Below are 17,119 nucleotides of genomic sequence, written 5' to 3' on the forward strand. Positions count from 1 at the left end.
TGTCATAATTTGGTTCAAATAATTAATAATCGGATCCTCTATCCATTGCATAGGCGTGATGAGTTATTATACATGGAATAATAGAGTGCAATAGCTTCAACATAGATTTTGTACAGGAACAGTTAGGGGTAAAAAAAGGACACAAGTTGGCAGTTGTGTGTGTTGTGAAAAGAGGGGTCTCCAAGAAGTGACTTTCTTCTTCTTTTTGTGCAAAATGTTAAATGGAACCATGAAAGACGGGTGACCATTGGTCCAAGGGACGCCAGAGGAGCCAAAGGGCGATAAAACTGACGAATTGATTGGCTATCTTTTCCCCTTCTTTAAGAAAATTGTGTTGGAAGAGAAAAACGTGCGTTTTCCAAGAGAGTGTGTTTTGAGATCTGACGAGAGGAGGATTGTGAAATTGTGTTAAGTGAGGGAAGGAGAAGAACTTTCGTTGTCCTTTATGTCTTGTGGTGAAGTGGATAAACACAAGTACAGTGGATGGGAGGACTCATCTTCCATTGAGTTGTGCTACGCCGAGGGGAGATAGCTGATCCAGACAAGTAAGTGAAGCCCGACTGCAGTAGTGCCAAGTGGCACTTCTTACTATCGCCCCGCGTCTACTAGACCCTCACGGACTGAGAAAAGTGAAGTTAAGCGTGTGGACCTAAAATTTATCTAGTTGAATCTGGAACGGGCACAAACTGAACTAAACTCAAAATCTCAAATAGCTATTTCATTTTTTTTTTCCTTGGCCAATGGGGTTTTAGTTTATGTACACAAAAATGGGTGGGAGAGTTGTACCTTTTGTTTTTATTTTTTTTATTCTTTGTTTTCATTTCATTATATAGAATAGATTATAATATAAATTCACAGCTATTTATTTGCATTGTTGACTAACAATAGTAATAGTGAATGGCAGCTACCCTTTCCCAGTGCCTGGTCGGAGTGGCAGCGGAGAAGAATGAACCCTGGGAGTCTCATGCTCTGAATATTCTTAACCCTTCGCTACCGCTCTGCCCAGCACAATAGGTTTGGCACCCAACGATTGTATGTTGGCAATGCTTACGTGAGAATTTGGGTGACACTGCCATCTAGATATCTAAATTCAAATCAAATTTCACCTGTGTAAAAAGGTAGAACTACAGTAAGGCACATGCAAAGGGGGGGGGGGGGGAAGACCACCTTGAGAAATTAAGAGAGAAGATCGCAGGAATGTTCTGAAATACAGATGCGTGGTGCCTGGAAGTCTGGACAGTCTGTCCAGCTCTGACCTAGATTTCAGCAGGTTCCTGTCAGTGAGCAACTCTCGACCTTGTAGTCGACAACTTCCAGTAACCGCTTTTACGTTATTTGTTCCCTGTAACACTTCATAAAAAGGCGAAACTGTTAGAGATAATCAAAGCTACATAGGCCAACTAAAGATCGTCAACCACCTTAATGATTTGCACTGGTGTGCACGGCAATGTCAGAGAGGCAATGGGATAATTGCAGAATTCAGGTCCTATCTTTTCTTTTGATGCTATATATATAGCAATATTGACCATATTATTGTCTGTTGCATAGTAAAACGTAAAGGAAGGGTAATTTCTTTCTACTTCACACTGCTGATAAAAGTTCAGTCTTTGACATTGGCGTTATCTTAAAATGCTGAGGATTTTCTCTTCGACCACCTGTTGCTCGAACTTCTGTGGTCGAAGTCGAACTTCCAGCCGGTCTGCTTACAGCTGGCGCAAGTGTTTTGTCTAGCATCTGCAAAGCTGTCGCTTTCCGATAGCAGCAATGACTCATCCAGCAGGAAGCAAAAAGTCATTGTTTTGAATCTTGCAAAGCTGTTTTGAAGATAAATAAAATTCGATCTCCAGAAAGAAAAACAACAGTTAAAACAACTTCATGTTCTGCACCTTCTGATAAACAAAACTGTAAATTTTATTTTGCATGTGACAAGAATAAACTTCCTCAACACTTGGAGCGAGTTGGAAGGAAATGCACACAATATAATCGCCGCTTTCTCCAGAACCATTCATGTGGGAGAAAAAAAAAGTGCTCAATGTAGGAATGGATGCTGAGACAGATTTAAAGAAACATTCAAGGGGAAAACGTTTGGAGGAGTGAATGTTGGACATGGAGAATACTCCTAAATCCAACATTAAATCATCAGTTAACGTAAAAATGCGCAGGTTTCATAAAGCTTGTTTTGAGTTCATTTTATGCTGATGGGCTAATCGGTACTAGATATACAGTTTAAAGTGAAATCCAATCCCAAACCCGAGTGATTATTGACTGCGACACTGTTTAATGAAGTGTTTAGTAGAATACACATTGGGTGAAAACAGATCGCAAGTTGAGTGTTTCCTTTTTCACGCTGGCTTACAATGCTAGTCGGGGAAGGAGTTTGGACTGCTCCCTTGAAAGGGGAGGGGGTGACCATGGAGTTGGTTGAAGCAAAGAAAACAACTTTTTTAAACGATGTATTTTACAGGGCCGAACCAGAATGAAATTTACAGCCCTGCCTTTTTTTTTTTTTGTCTGGTGCCTAGAAAGGTTGTGTTGTTTCTCCCGAGAGATCTTATTGTACCAGTTAATCTTGTAACAGACAATGCTCCAGTAGACCTCGTATAAAATCCAACATTCATTCTGCCCGATTATCTCCAGACTTTTGCTGTCACCAGTGTGACTGGTGTCGAGATTCTTTGAGTTTCACTTGCAATAAGCGAGAGATTGTTTTCCTTTCCATTGGTCTCTGTGCAAACGGGTTTCTCATGAACTAGAATTGTAAGAATTTCCTGGAAGAACAACAACTGCGCACAATTGAAAGAATGAACATTATTTTAAATCCTTTTTTTGTGAAAACGTTTTCATGTTCCATTTTCCTTTTCACAACACTCATCGTGCACAACGGGTTGTATAACTACCAGGATAAATTGTGTTAGTTTCCTAGGCATCTTTGTGTCCGTTTGAGCTCTGTTTAAGCTGAAAATTGGTGCAAATTCCAATAAAGACCCCTTTGAAATAACAACCCTTTTCCCAGAAACTGTGAAAGGTCGTTGTATGGAGAGTTGACTGTATATTTGTTTTTAGTATTTCAACTCTCCATGTAATATTTTTTTAAAAAAAAAAAAAACACAAACTCCACTTACTGTACCAAAACACCTCACTGAAGTCAGGTTTTCAGCTCGCATATCACTACTTCGTGTGAACTTAAAGATACTTTTAGTGGATGTTATTTTCAGAGTCCACAAACAGTGTACACAGAGAACTTTCTATACCTGCCACATCAAGTGTCTCATCGGAAAGTATGCTGAATCTACCATAATATTTTCAAAAAGAAGAAAAGAGATACGCCCTTGACCATCACTTAACCTTTATTGTCTATAGCCTCGCATGCCTTTATTCTTGTTGATGCCGGTGCCTTATGAAACACATGCTTTTCGAACTTGCCATGAAGTGCTAAAGGAATCATAACTTGAGAACTAATTGTCAGAGAGAGATGAATTAGGTTTTGTTTTCTTTCTTAAAAGATAGGGCTTTTAGTGGAGGTAAAATTTATACATTGTGCCTCCCAATAATTAGTGTTAAAGGAAGAAGAAGGTTTATTTAAAAAAAAAAAAAAAGTGCCCCCTCCCCCCCTTTCTATAGACCAAAATGAAAGAAAAAATGTATGTAGCGGTGGACATTCTTACAGCTGTACAAAGTTGCGTTGATATCAAACCGATACTTCAGTAAGAAATTTGATCATTGTATAATGCGGCAGCTACTTAATATAACACCTCTCTTCCTTAGTGTCTAGTTAGCTTTGGGACAATGCCCGGAATTTCGCTTCCAGCATCTGCGTATGGATGCTCACTGGACCAAATTTGGAAGGAAGCACACGTAAGAGGAGGATATGTAATGCATGAACCTCAACTTTTGAGGGAAAAGAAAACTGAAATTACGGGTACGGAAAATATCAAACTTTGGGCCTTTGCCCTTGCTTCTCTCCTGGACCCTTAATTATCGGATGTTACTTATAATGTTGCTTTTTACTCAGTCTTACATTTAGAATTTAAATTATTCAAAAAGATGCAGTTGTTGAGAAGTTACAGCCTTTTATATTCAATTTGTCCCATAGAAACACAGGGCTTTTTCATAGGGTGCTTGTTAATAGTAACAATGGATGTATTGTTTTGTAATTCAAGTGTAGAATACCTTTAGACATAAACTAGTGAACATAAAAAGACAGAACTGATATATAGTGTATAGTTTTCAAGAAATGGCATGTTAACTTCTGCCTTGGTTGGGGCAAATTTCAACAATTGGGCCTTTGCCCTGGCATCCCTCCTGAATCCTTAATTATCGGTTGTTGTTTAAAATGTTGCTTTTTACTCAATCTTCCTTGTAGAATTTAATTTTTTCAAAAAATGTAATAGTTCAGACGTTATAGCCACTTTTATAAATCTATCCCATAATAATACAGTGGTAATTGTGGGGAAAATAAGGGCTTTTTCAAACTGCTAGTTACCTTCATATGTATACTAAAGATAAGAAAAAGAACTGAAATATGCTTAGTTTTCAAGAAATGCCGCTTTCATTACTGTGTGCTGGGGGGTTAAAATATTGACCATCCGTCCTCAATGGGTATACATGTGGTGGTTGACATTTCGACCCTCCGGCCACTAAAGGTTAAATTGCACTGAAAAATGTTTAGAAATTAGGAAAGTTTTAACTAATTGTGGTGTTTATTCAGTTTTCCTTGCAATAAGTATAAATTCACATAACAATTACATTTGTTCACTATCACGACTTGCACATGGCAGCTTGTTACTTAAGGAATCAAGTAATAGTGTATGTGCTATGAAATAAGATGTTAGTCACTAATTTCACCCCACCCCCTCAACCTGCAAAATGTAAATATAAATGCCTGTTTATGAGGATTTGGTTTTAAAGCACCATTTTTGCTTTGACAATGTGCAAACTAAGTGATGTTTTGTTACACCAAGATCTCTGATATTCCTGACGCAAAATTTTCTTACTGATAGTTCACATTGAATAACTTGTTTTTCTTTAACAATAGAACTTGTTCAGCAATTTACTGTAATTAGAAATTCATACTTTGCAGCCTCTCAATTGGCAGAAGTAGATGGGACATTGCCAAGGCAAGCAGAAGTGAAGTAGTAATGGAAGAAAGTGGGCCAGGAGTATTACCTACATTCCTCTTCATTTGAAAGTGAGTTGATTTTGTATTAGTAGAGAGATCATGAATTTCCAGTTTGTTTTGCAAAAGTGAATGTAACGTTCCTTTGAAGTCTTTGATCAGAACTCTGATTAACACATTCACTGCCGGTCCTTTTTGTATTGCATATGCCATACGCTGTTATCTGGATGTATTACGCACGTCAAAATCCATTATCTTGATTTTGTTTATATCACAAGTATTTCTTATATTTTGTCAATGTACAATTATTTTTTGTAATTTTGGAGATTTTGGAGGGTGTCACTGGCCTTTCACATTTTTTTTGTGAGAGGCCAGTGCTACACTTCTAACTGCAAAACTTCTGAAAAAATGGTATCGCTAATGATAAATAAGAAACTTTATTATTTCTACATCAAATACCATACAGTCAAAACTGAAAAATAATGTATCTTCTATGAAATAAACTTGCTTTTGTAATCTACAAATTCAGACGAAACTTTCTTTTTTTGCACACATAAGAGTGCAAAGAGAGAGAAGAGAACTTCCAGAGTAATGAACGTGAAAAACCACTTTAAAAATGGGAACCATATACACATACTCCCAACACTGCACAGGCAATAACACAACTTTTTCAGTTGTTGTGGAATTGTGCAAGACAGTTTTCAGAACACATGTTAGGTTGATCTGTAGAGTCCACGCAGTAATATTGTGTTGTCTTCCGAATGTTGTTTTGGTTGCAAACCCTGCATCTTTTTCTACGTGTTCTGTAAATCTTAGATGGAAGCTGATCCATAAGTCTGGCATTGCTACAGCAGGTAAAGCTTTTTTTGATACCACCATCACTAGAAACATTTCCAGTATCACCGACCCATCATTATCTTGACCATCTGAGTCATTTATCATATCCAATACATCATATGTTCTATGCCAAGAGTCTTCCAAATCAACCTGGCATGCAGGCAGGGGGAGGGTTCTGGGGGCTAAAGCCACCCCTCCCCCGAAATCTTACAAATATCAAATAAGTTGTAATATACTGTGAAATACCATGTTCAATGCTTCTATACCTCCCAATATTTCGGCTGTAGATGGCAGCTACTGATAAGGGATGAGACTCTCCCAAAAAAAATCCTGTCTACAGGCCTCGAATCGACACAATTTTCACTAGATGTAGAATGATGACTGCAATTTTATGGAACTCTGTCTCTTTCAGTACATTGTCTTTTTGGTCTAGACGGCCCTGCAATATTATAGTTGCATACAAAACACACAAAACCTGTAACCACGAAACCAGTGGTGTAAACAATTGCAGTAGTATATCCATTAGAGGCCGAAACAAATACAACCTCTTCCGCAAATAACACTGAAAACTGGCGAACGCTAAATAACAATGCCAGTGTCGCACACCGTGTGACGTCTGCTTCTCTCGGTAAAAGTTGATGGCACACGGTGTGTGTCACCGGCACTGAACGTGTTAAGTGATATGAAATTTGCTTGAAATACAGGTGTATAATAATGGATACGAGGGTCGCTATTTATATTTTGAGCCTAACAATCAAAAACAGGAGTTTGGCATTGAAAACTGCTTTATTGTTTTTCGAAGTATTCTCCTTTATGGTCAATACACTTTTGCATTCGTTCATTTGTCAAAACAGTTTTTCCAATCTTCTTGAGACACCTCCATAATATGGTTTTTGAACGCATCAACGGCGTCTTCCGCCGACGAAAATTGTTGTCCACGCAATTTATTCTTGACATTCGGGAACAAGAAGAAGTCATTGGGTGCCAAATCGGGACTGTACGGCGGATGACCCATCAATTCGATTTTTTGACTGTTCATAAAGTCGGTTGTTAGACGAGATGTGTGACAGCTGGCATTGTCATGATGAAGAATGATCCGACGGTGTTTGTTTGTTTTCCGTATTTGACCGAAGACCTCTGGCAAACAAATAGTTGTGTACCATTCAGAGTTGACCGTTCTACGTTCCTCTAAAGGCACAGTTGCCACATGATTAGTTTTCCCGAAAAAACAGGCGACCATTTGTTTCGATGTGCTTCGAGCGCGAACAACTTTTGTTGGATTGGGTTCATCTTGAAACACCCATACGTTCTGGCTCATATGCATATATCCATGATTCGTCACCTGTTACAATCTTATATACGTCTTTTGAAGCACCACGATTGTATTTATTGAGCATTTGTTTGCACCAATTGACGAGAGCGTCTTTTTGAGTTTTTGTCAAATTGTGTGGGATCCAACGAGAACATACCTTTCTCACAGCTAAATGATCATGTAATATTTTATATATGCTGATGGAACTAATGCCTATGGTTGCCTCAATCTCACAGTATGTCACATGACGATCTTGCAGTATTAAGTTTTGCACAGCATCAATGTTTTTTGAACAAGAACTGATTTTGGACGACCTTCGCGAATCTCGTCGATGAGCGAATGGCGGCCACGATTAAATTCGTTATACCAGCGTTTCACAGTGGCAAAGGATGGGGCTTCATCGCCAAATGTGGAAGTAAGTTGATCGATGCACTCTTGTCTTGATAATCCACGTCGAAAATCGTAAAAAAATCATCGCACGAAAATGTTCACGAGTTAATTCCATTTTATTGTTGTCGCGCAATCTCCAAGGCAACATAAACAACACAAATGAAGCTATTGACAAAACATTTGAAGTACGTTATGGTCAATAATGCCAGACGATTCCGTGCAAACGTCAAATCACGCCTAACTTCAATCAGTGTTGCCAAGGCTCAAAATATAAATAGTGGCCCTCGTAAGTAGGCCTATATATGTAAAAAGCAACATAAACGCAATTCTGGACCTCTTTATATTCTCTGGCCATACTGTCTTAATCCAAATAATACACCAGAACTGTGTGAACTAAGTGATGTTTCTACACCAAGATCTCTGATTATTCCTGACGCAAAACTTTTGTTTCTGATAGTTCAATGTGACAATTTATTTTTTCTTGTATGGCAGTAATTTATCTGTATTTTAACATACTTTAACATAATACTTTTCAGCCCCACAGTTGGCAGAAGAAAGCAGTATGAACGGAAGCTGATGTAAAGAAGCTAGGACAACAGTATTACTTTTAATGTAAGTGATTTTTTTTATTGCTCTTAGTAATAGTTATTTTGGACTGATAGTAATGCTTGATATTTTATATGCATTTTCTCAGTCATTCATGAGTTTGTCTTGAATGTCAGCAATTTAATTTGTTAGTTATCCACGGTGTCTTACCAGTTTCGAAAAGTAAGGGAAATTTATTCAGGAAAAGAAATGAAGGTTTTTGTAGTACTAGTGAACAATGCATACTTTGATATACTAAGTAATGTTGATAGTTACAGTAGAAACTGTTCTTTAAATACTCTAGGAAATGGACTCATGTTTTGAACTCTCTATCATTGAGAAATCTATTGGTATACATTGCCTTCTCCACTTCTGAACTCCAGCAGTGAAATACCCATACAATAGGTTCCTGATTTGCAGTTGTGGGAGAGACTCCGCACACTGGTATCTAACTTTACTTGGTAGTGCAGTCGTGGCAATGCAAAAGCTTAGTCACTGATATAATAGAGCCCAGATCAAGATTACTCTATAAAAACATTTTTTTGTGTATCTGTTACAAGGGATGCATAGTTCACACAAATGATAAATATTTACAGTCCCATATAAAAACAACTACAGCGCTGCGACGCCAAGGGTCCCGGGTTCGAATCCCGGTCGGGCTTGGTTGTTTGTGAATGTCCATTCATCAATTTCATCACTCATCTCCATCTTCGCAAGTTAGCCATGAGGCACAAAACGCGAAGTAAAATAAACTAAATCAATCAATCAAAAACAACTACAACTACTTCTATAACTTTGGTAGTAGCCCACAAGCTGGCCTCACAACTAGCTTCTACACTATTCTTCTGGGGTATATCTCTGACACTCAAAACTTTTCACACTCGCATAACCTGTGCCTCTTGGGTATATACGCAGACTGACAAGTTGCTGTTGGAGGCTCCAAGATGATACCAACATGTGTGGATTGCTGATAATCTGTGGTATTAGTGGTGGGTAGTTATTTACATGTCAGGATGACAGATTTGGTGAGACTAGATGGATTCCCATATCCACTATTTGGAAGACAAAGGAAGCGTTACAGTGGCCCACATGGTAACACACTTTTGGCGGGAATTTGCCTTCTCATTATTTGTCACTTTACATGCACACTGTGCTGTTCGATTGTTTGGATCACTTGATGTGGAGAGTTTTTTCCACTTACGCCGGGATCTGCAATCACCACTGAGACCACAAGGCCCAAGGTACTTGAACAATGATGCCTTCATGCACCAACTACTATCCCTAGAAGTGTACTGCCTGCTAGCCAACCCTAGCCTAGGATTTGTTTGTGTTCATTACCCGGATGTAACAAGTGAGCATCAAGGTAATATTAATTTGAAAAACAGTGAAAATTAAATTTTCTTAGTAAAGTTGGGCTCTGGGATATGATTTTTTAATTCTGCGAGTTGCATAGTACAAGGGGAAATGTTATTTCCAATGTTCTCCTTGAAATAATTAATTTTGTGAATTTTTAGTGAAAGCCACATGCTAGCTTTGGGTGCCATACTGGCATCTGAGAAATTTTGCATTCTTTGCAAAGGGCTGTTCTTTGATTTGTAAATTGGGGAGTTTGTGATTATGGTATGCATTTTTTTGTGATTATGGTATGCATTTGGGGAAGGTATGGCCAAACTTTGGTTGGTCATACTATCCTACAGTCACTTCACATTATTACCTTTACATGTGAAGTTAATATTGTAGAACTTGGTCAAGTGGGTGTTTAGCTAAATATAGTGAGCTGCTCCAGACATGCTAGAGTTCACTAATTACCCTAAGGAAATGGCCTGGTCAAGTCAGGAAATTTTGTTTTTCTGAAAGTGTAGATGAACCTGTTATCTGTTGCAAATAGCGTTGGGCGATATATATCGTGGCCACAATATTTTATGAATTGCATGTTTGTTGTAATTTTACTTATGGTATGTGTTCAATGGGAAAAGTACGAAGATGGTATGCCTACTTTTGTGTTGCTCCAGTCCTTATTCCATTTCTTCTTCCTTACACACTGTGACGGAAGATATTGGAGCATACATAAAACAAGCTAATGTAACTGGACTCATTTCGGTAACAGCATTTTCACCTTTTAGAATATCACAAATTGTTTTAAATTGTATCAAGTCCTCATTTGCTCTCGCTACCCATTTGCACTTTTCCACAACAGCTGATCCCTTTTCTCCTGGCACTTCATCATCTGTTGCATAGATTCCTCAAATATTTTCATGGATGCTATAAGTCTCTCACCTCTTTTTTTCTAGCTTTGTAATTGTCTCTGGCAATGCACCATAATGTGCAAAAATAAACGACAGTTCATTCTTCAGTTCTGAATAGCATATGAGTTTTTGCACTTCACGAATTGAAGCCGCTTCATTTTCTGGAAGAGCATCGATCACCTCACTGATTTTTTGAAGGTTGTTAGCATAATATATAGCTGCTGATATCCAGGTTCCCCATCTCGTCAAGACTGGTTTCGGAGGTAAACTAAGCTCAGGTGCAACTTCCAGAAATTTTCAGGTTCGAGAGGGAGATTTCAGAAATATCTTCTTTGTGTTCAAAATCAACCTGTCCACTTCTGGGTGCAACACACTAACTTCTTCGGCGATTCTGTGCAATGGGTGGGCTATACATGTGATATGAAGCATGTTCAGGAAGAGAATTTTCAATGCTATGGCAGTCTTCTTCATATAGGGAGCTGCATCACTGATAAAAAGTAACACGTCATCATGATGTACACCATCTGGTCAGAGCAGAAGTAGGGAATTTGAGACTAACTGAGCTATTGACGAACCATTGGCTCTCTCTAGTTGTTCTGAAAGCGAGAAGAAATGACTAGGATTCTCCACATGTTGGTTCCATAGTTCCTATGACGACGTTGGCTATATAGAGTCAGTAGTTTCATCTATTGAAATCCAGATCTTCTTTCCACCAACTTCAGCATGAATTCTGTGCAGAGCTTCTTCATAGCAGACGCTTAAATATGTTATCTGTAGCGTAGATTCTGACGGCACAGTTTCTTTAGTGTATTTCTCCAGGAATTTCCTCGGTGACTTGTTTTCCACTTTCCAGAAAGGTATTCCTGCTTGCATGAAAGCTTTGCACAGTTCAAGAGAAAACTGAGATTGCCTGTTGGATGAAGTGCCCACTGTTGAAATTAGGGATATCTTCTTCTGTCCGATCATTTTAGCAGCTGCAGATTTGTGTTTTGCTGTTGACACATGCTGAGAAGTAAAGTATTTTTTGTCATGGTTGATTTTTTTTTTCACATATCTTGCATAGAAGAATAGTATCGTCTGTCGAAAATTTGCTTTCACCAAATTCACGCACGTAACCATGTAACTTACCACTTAATGGCACACTAAATTCGGCATGATGACAACTACACAATTCTTTCCCTCCAAAGTGCAGAACTAAACTAAAGATAGAGAACGTGATTTTGGAATCCATGCAAAGGCCCTTGGGCATTAGTGTGGTTTCGTGTCAATAACCTCCTGATAAGGATGCTGGACGTGATGACATAATTGTGCAGGTGTTCTGCAACAGATTTTCAGTAGTCAATCATGCACAAGGAAATGTTAACCGAAAGGCAATATCCTAACTCAGCATGAAATACTTTTTCCTCACACTTTTCTCCTTCAGCAATGTTGAAACATGCGTGAGTTCAATATTACTTAAATAAGGCGAAAATTATTCACATGAATGAACGGAAGAAAAATAAATGCCAACGTTTTTTGGGAGAAAAATAATTTATATACACATTTTTTTAAAAAAAATTGTCATATTTCATTGAAAAAGGCAAAAAAAGAGCATTATAATTAATAATAGGCAGTGGGGTCCCAAATAGGCAAAATGAAAAGGCTGCTAAAACATTCGAAACAACATAAAAAACGTATATCCGGAAAAATTTTATCAATATATGCAGTAGATAAAAAGAGGCATTTTGCCAAACTTCCAGGCTCTACTGATTACATAAGCGTGGCTATTTGCACAGAAGAGCTAATCGGAACTGAGCCTATAGTTTAAAGTGGAATCAGGACCACAATGTGCCTCCACCTAGTTGCATTGCTAAAAATTTGAATTAATTGAAGCTTCTGGCCTACTGCATAATACATTAACAGTATATAAATTGACAATTCACAAAAAGCAATATCAACATGTAAATATGCGTATAGTACGATATCATTCTGTACTGCAGTATGTAAATTACTATAGTGGCCTTCATGTTTAAATGTTATCATTAAAATACGCATTTCATACTTTTTTATTTTAAAAATACCTTCTCTATTAGTGGCGCAACCACAGGGGTGCAGGAGATATTGTCCCCAACCTTTGGTAGAGACCAATTCTAGAGAGGGAAAGGGGGTGTCAAACATCGAAGTAGAACAAAAAGCAAGACTATAGCAGAATCTAAGAGTAGCAGGTCAAAATGACATTAAAGATGAAATTAGTTTAGCCCTATTTCTTTCATTTTCCTTCCAGACGGCCAAGGGCACCTGCGGGGGGACAAAGAGGGGCAATTGCCTTTCGTCGATTTCAAATTTTGTACTTAGAAAAAAGCAGATTTCATAAAATTTTCTTGCTCGCTTCGCTTGCAGTATCTGCTTTTCTTATAGTCTGAAGTTCTGAGCCGTAGCCATGGGGCGGTGACAATCAGATCTGGGAGCCGAACAATCTACATGAAAAAAAAATGTAAAAGAGAATCCCATTGCTCCCCTGTGAAATTATTTTAGCCCTATTTATTGAATATTGTTTTCAGTTTGCAAAAATGTGGATCTAAAAATTTTCTTGCTCGCAATGTATACATGTCCTGTACAAAACGAATTAAATTCGTCATGCATTTTCTGTCTTAAAAAATACAGTTGTCAATTATTAGCTAATGTGAAATTGAATGTGTTGAAAATATATTTCAAATTGTTTGTTCCGACACTATTGAATTAGCACAGACTTGTACCCCGTTTTTGCGTGAATCATGATGATGATAACGTCTTTGATTTACTACTACTACTACTATTATTATTATTATTAGCACGTTTATCCTGGTGCTGCCCCCCAGACAAAAATGTGTGGTTGCGCCTCTGTTCTCTATGGTAATATGCCTTTCTTTCAGCTTTTACTGTAATAATAGGCCATTACAATCAACGATTTTTTGTAAAATTACCATCATATTTATCATGTCGGCGAAATATATAGTGTCCAAAATTAATTAAAAATCATGTGTCGCTTCACAACTAATTGAAACTTGAACCATTGATTAAAAAAAACAAAAAAAACTGCCTTGTGTATCATTTCACTTAAATACTACAGTGATACAATGCTACCCTGTTTGTTATACCAGTAAAATGCACCGTGGCTAAAAAGAATTACGATCTCGTGAAAAGGTAATTACAGTATTGTCAGGCAGGGAAATATGTCTCCACGATATTTATTGAGGGGATAATATAAATCGTGTTGGCGATATATGTAGTACGGTATTTCATAACTACGATTTGAGTGCCAGACCAGACCGTGGTTCATGCAAGGGAATCATCATAATGTGGAATGTTTTTATTTATTTTGGTTCTCGTACATAGTCGGCCAGAACGACGAATCTTTGATTTTCCGTGTAGGTCGCTACAACGCAACTCAACTTTTTAGCGTTTGCAGATAAGCTTCAGTTTACTTCGCATGTCTATCGTTCATAGTCCAGACTTACAGCGGGCACCCTACATGCTGGCAAGGGAAGTGGGGAAGCGACCAATCCAATGGGATAAGAAACGCAGCAGCCTGTAGAACGAGGTGCACCTGGCATTCTTCCTCTCGACATCGTAGCTCTTGGTGCTACAGTTTTGTCTGGTTGGTCTAGTGTGTATTCCCTGGGCCCCACTTCCCTTGCCAGCATGAGGGCCGGTTAGTTCATTAAACTCTTCAGCCTAACTATTGTCTATTTTTGTGGAAGTAGAAAAAGGTTCTTAAAAGTCCTTGCCTTGACTCACCTCACCCAACATGTCGTTAGGTGCTGGGGTTTGCCCCAAGTTGATAGCTTCCTGGAGATGCGTGCTTGAGAAAAGGTTCTTAAAGCCGCCCACTGTCGTCGAGACTATATGTATCGTGGAGACGATATATATCGCCGATATCACGATACGGAAAAAAATATCGTATCTTATGGTGTCTTGTCGATATATTGCGATACCTAATTTCTGATATTGTCCATCCCTAGTTGCAAGTTAGCAGTGAATTAAAATTACTTTTGATGTTGGAATTTTATTTAAGTTTTGAAAAGTTACTAAAAGTTGTAGCTTGAAGTTGGGAACCTGGTTTTCTGTTCGCTTGGTGTTAAGGCTCAGCTGGACCTTTGGCCATCACCAGGCTAACTTTTTTCGAATTTTCCTTTCCTTTCTAAAAACCACTTCGATATTGTAAAATCTTCTTCGAATTCCTACTAGAATTTGCGTGGTTTGCTGTTTAGATATTATCAATAGTTTTATAGACTTACGTAGTATATAGTTAAAAGCACAAAATAATGGGTAATGTTCAATTAAGATTGCTACCCTAAGTCTAACATAACTCCAGATCCCATTAGCATGTGATTTTCAAATTTTGTAGTTTTTGAGTAATGGTGTATATATAGTGCATATTAAAAAAAAAAAAAAAATCATGCCTGTTTTTGAGAAAATGGCTACCTAAATTTTCATGACACCACCTTGCAAATTTTTTCCCCAGACAGCCGTGTAATATACGATTTGAAAGATCTCTTCAAGACCTTTCAAATGACTTCAGAATTATTTCTGTAGGTGCTGAACTGCAGAAAAATTGCAAAATAAGATTAACAAGGTGAAAAAGTTGGTCTAAATCTCACATTTTGCACCTCTGTAAATTCAGAAATACATAAGATATGATATGCATCTGCAATTTCAAATCAATGCAAAAATATGATTGAAAAGTGCCTCTTCATTGGTTGATTTTACATGGAATGACCCAAAAGTAAATTCATCCACATGTCTGCACATGTTCTTTTCTTGGGTTTCTTTTTCTTTCTCTCTGGGCATACAGGAAACATTATTTGTGTCAATTATGAAATTGTTACAATACTGTAGTTTAAAAATGCAGAATTGAGTCTCATACATTTTTCCTCCTTCAGGTGTGCAGGAAGTGGATACAAGTATTTTTCAAGATTGGCCATCATTTATGAGTGGAAATAACTTTCGGCATACACAGGTATTAAAATTGGTAACTAAATAGCGAGTATTCGTACTTGCTTCTTAACTTCTTTACTCTGTTTGTCTGTCTGGTCAACTCGTGTGCTTTCACTTTTTCAGTCGTTATTGTTGGTATTTTATATGTAGATAGAAGTGATGGAATGTATTCCTGTTGTGTAATTAAGTTGCATTTTAATGTAATTTTTTACTGTTAGCATTTATTTATAATAAATTTGATCTTTCTTTATGTGTGTGTTTTGGTTGCATTTCAAACATTTTCCCCTGTCAGCTAATATTGAAAAATATTTTAATAATATACTAACATATTCTATGTTCTGTGCATTATATATAATATGTGCTGGTGCTGTTCCACTCCTGAAGTGATATATAGGTACTAGACATATTTGTTCTGTGCCAAGTATGTCTTTGACGCCTGAAAATTTTAATAATTAAAAATCAATCAAAATATTTAATAATATTAGTGTGTAAGTAGTGCATTCCAATTACAAGCTTCAATTCGATTAGTTTTTCTTTCAAAATATTCAAGAATTACTTCAGAATATCAAAATATCTGTTACGTGATTACAAAATTCGGAATTTCACACATTGGTCCAAAACAAATGGAAACTGAATTTTGCATAATTTCCAGGATCATTAGACTCCACAAAGTGTTGTGTGGCATTTTTGCCGACCCTGCAGAAGACCATAATGCCAGAAAAATATCGTTTCAGCCCTAATTGTACACATCTTTAAGTACAGTAGAGCGTCGATTATCCGAACGACCGCTTAACCGAACTGTGTACTCGCTCACTTTCAGATATCTGTAATGAAAAAAGTACGTGACTTAGCTGCTCGTAAGCGTGTAGGCTTGCTTAGACAGACCAAAATAAAGAATTTTTTTAAACGTTAATTTTGTGTACTGTGTGTATTGTTCATGCAAAATGTGTATGTAATATGTACATATTTTTGTTTAATAAACTGTACCACATACTATATATTCCTACTAAAGTTGCCTTTGTACGTTACTTTGTAATACATACTTAAAGAGATGCCTGTTTTTATGAATAAATTTACTGTACAGTACTTCTTTTTGGCAAATAAACATGTACAGTTCGATTATCCGAACAAACCAGTTTTCCGAACACCCATGTCCCCCAATTACTTCGGATAATCGACGCTCTACTGTATTTGTTTTCACAAAAGATATTATACGGAATGTCAGTCTTTTGTTAGAAAGTATTTTCTCTTTGACAGTGTGCAAACTAAGTGCTTTTCTTACACCAAAATCTCCTGATTGTCCCTGTTGCAAGATGTTCTTAATGATAGTTCAATTTGAGTAACTTGCTTTTCTTGAACAATAGAAGTTGTTCTGCAATTTACTTTCATTATATACACATACTTTGCAGCCTCTCAGATGGCAGAAGTAAATGGAAGATCTATCAAGACAAGTAAAAGCCAAGTGAGAAAGGAAGTAGTATTTTGTGATTACAAAACAGGCATTCTCATGAAATTCTTGGAATTGATGCATATATTTGGAATGGAATACTCATACTGATATTAATCAATACTTGTACACCTTTTAATTACAATTTTCAAACATCGGTATCTGTGGGAATCAGTAATAGTGCATTTATATAATAAATACGAGGGTCACTATTTATATTTTGAGCCTTG

General features: G+C 37.4%; 1 protein-coding gene across 2 annotated transcripts in view; it reads left to right on the forward strand.

Annotated features, from left to right (window-relative positions):
* Nucleotides 1-15,692, forward strand: part of rump (heterogeneous nuclear ribonucleoprotein rumpelstiltskin) — a 61,241-nt gene extending 45,549 nt beyond the window's left edge. For both annotated transcript variants that reach the window (XR_014441130.1, XR_014441131.1), the window contains 3 exons: nt 5,081-5,188; nt 8,192-8,267; nt 15,388-15,692. The gene's annotated coding sequence lies outside the window, so the exon portion shown is untranslated. The remainder of the gene's footprint in view (nt 1-5,080; nt 5,189-8,191; nt 8,268-15,387) is intronic.
* The last annotated feature ends 1,427 nt before the right edge of the window (nt 15,693-17,119 follow it).

Source organism: Lepisma saccharinum, unplaced genomic scaffold (genome assembly GCF_977018435.1).
Source record: "Lepisma saccharinum unplaced genomic scaffold, izLepSacc3.1 HAP1_SCAFFOLD_341, whole genome shotgun sequence".
Lineage (NCBI taxonomy): Eukaryota > Metazoa > Arthropoda > Insecta > Zygentoma > Lepismatidae > Lepisma > Lepisma saccharinum.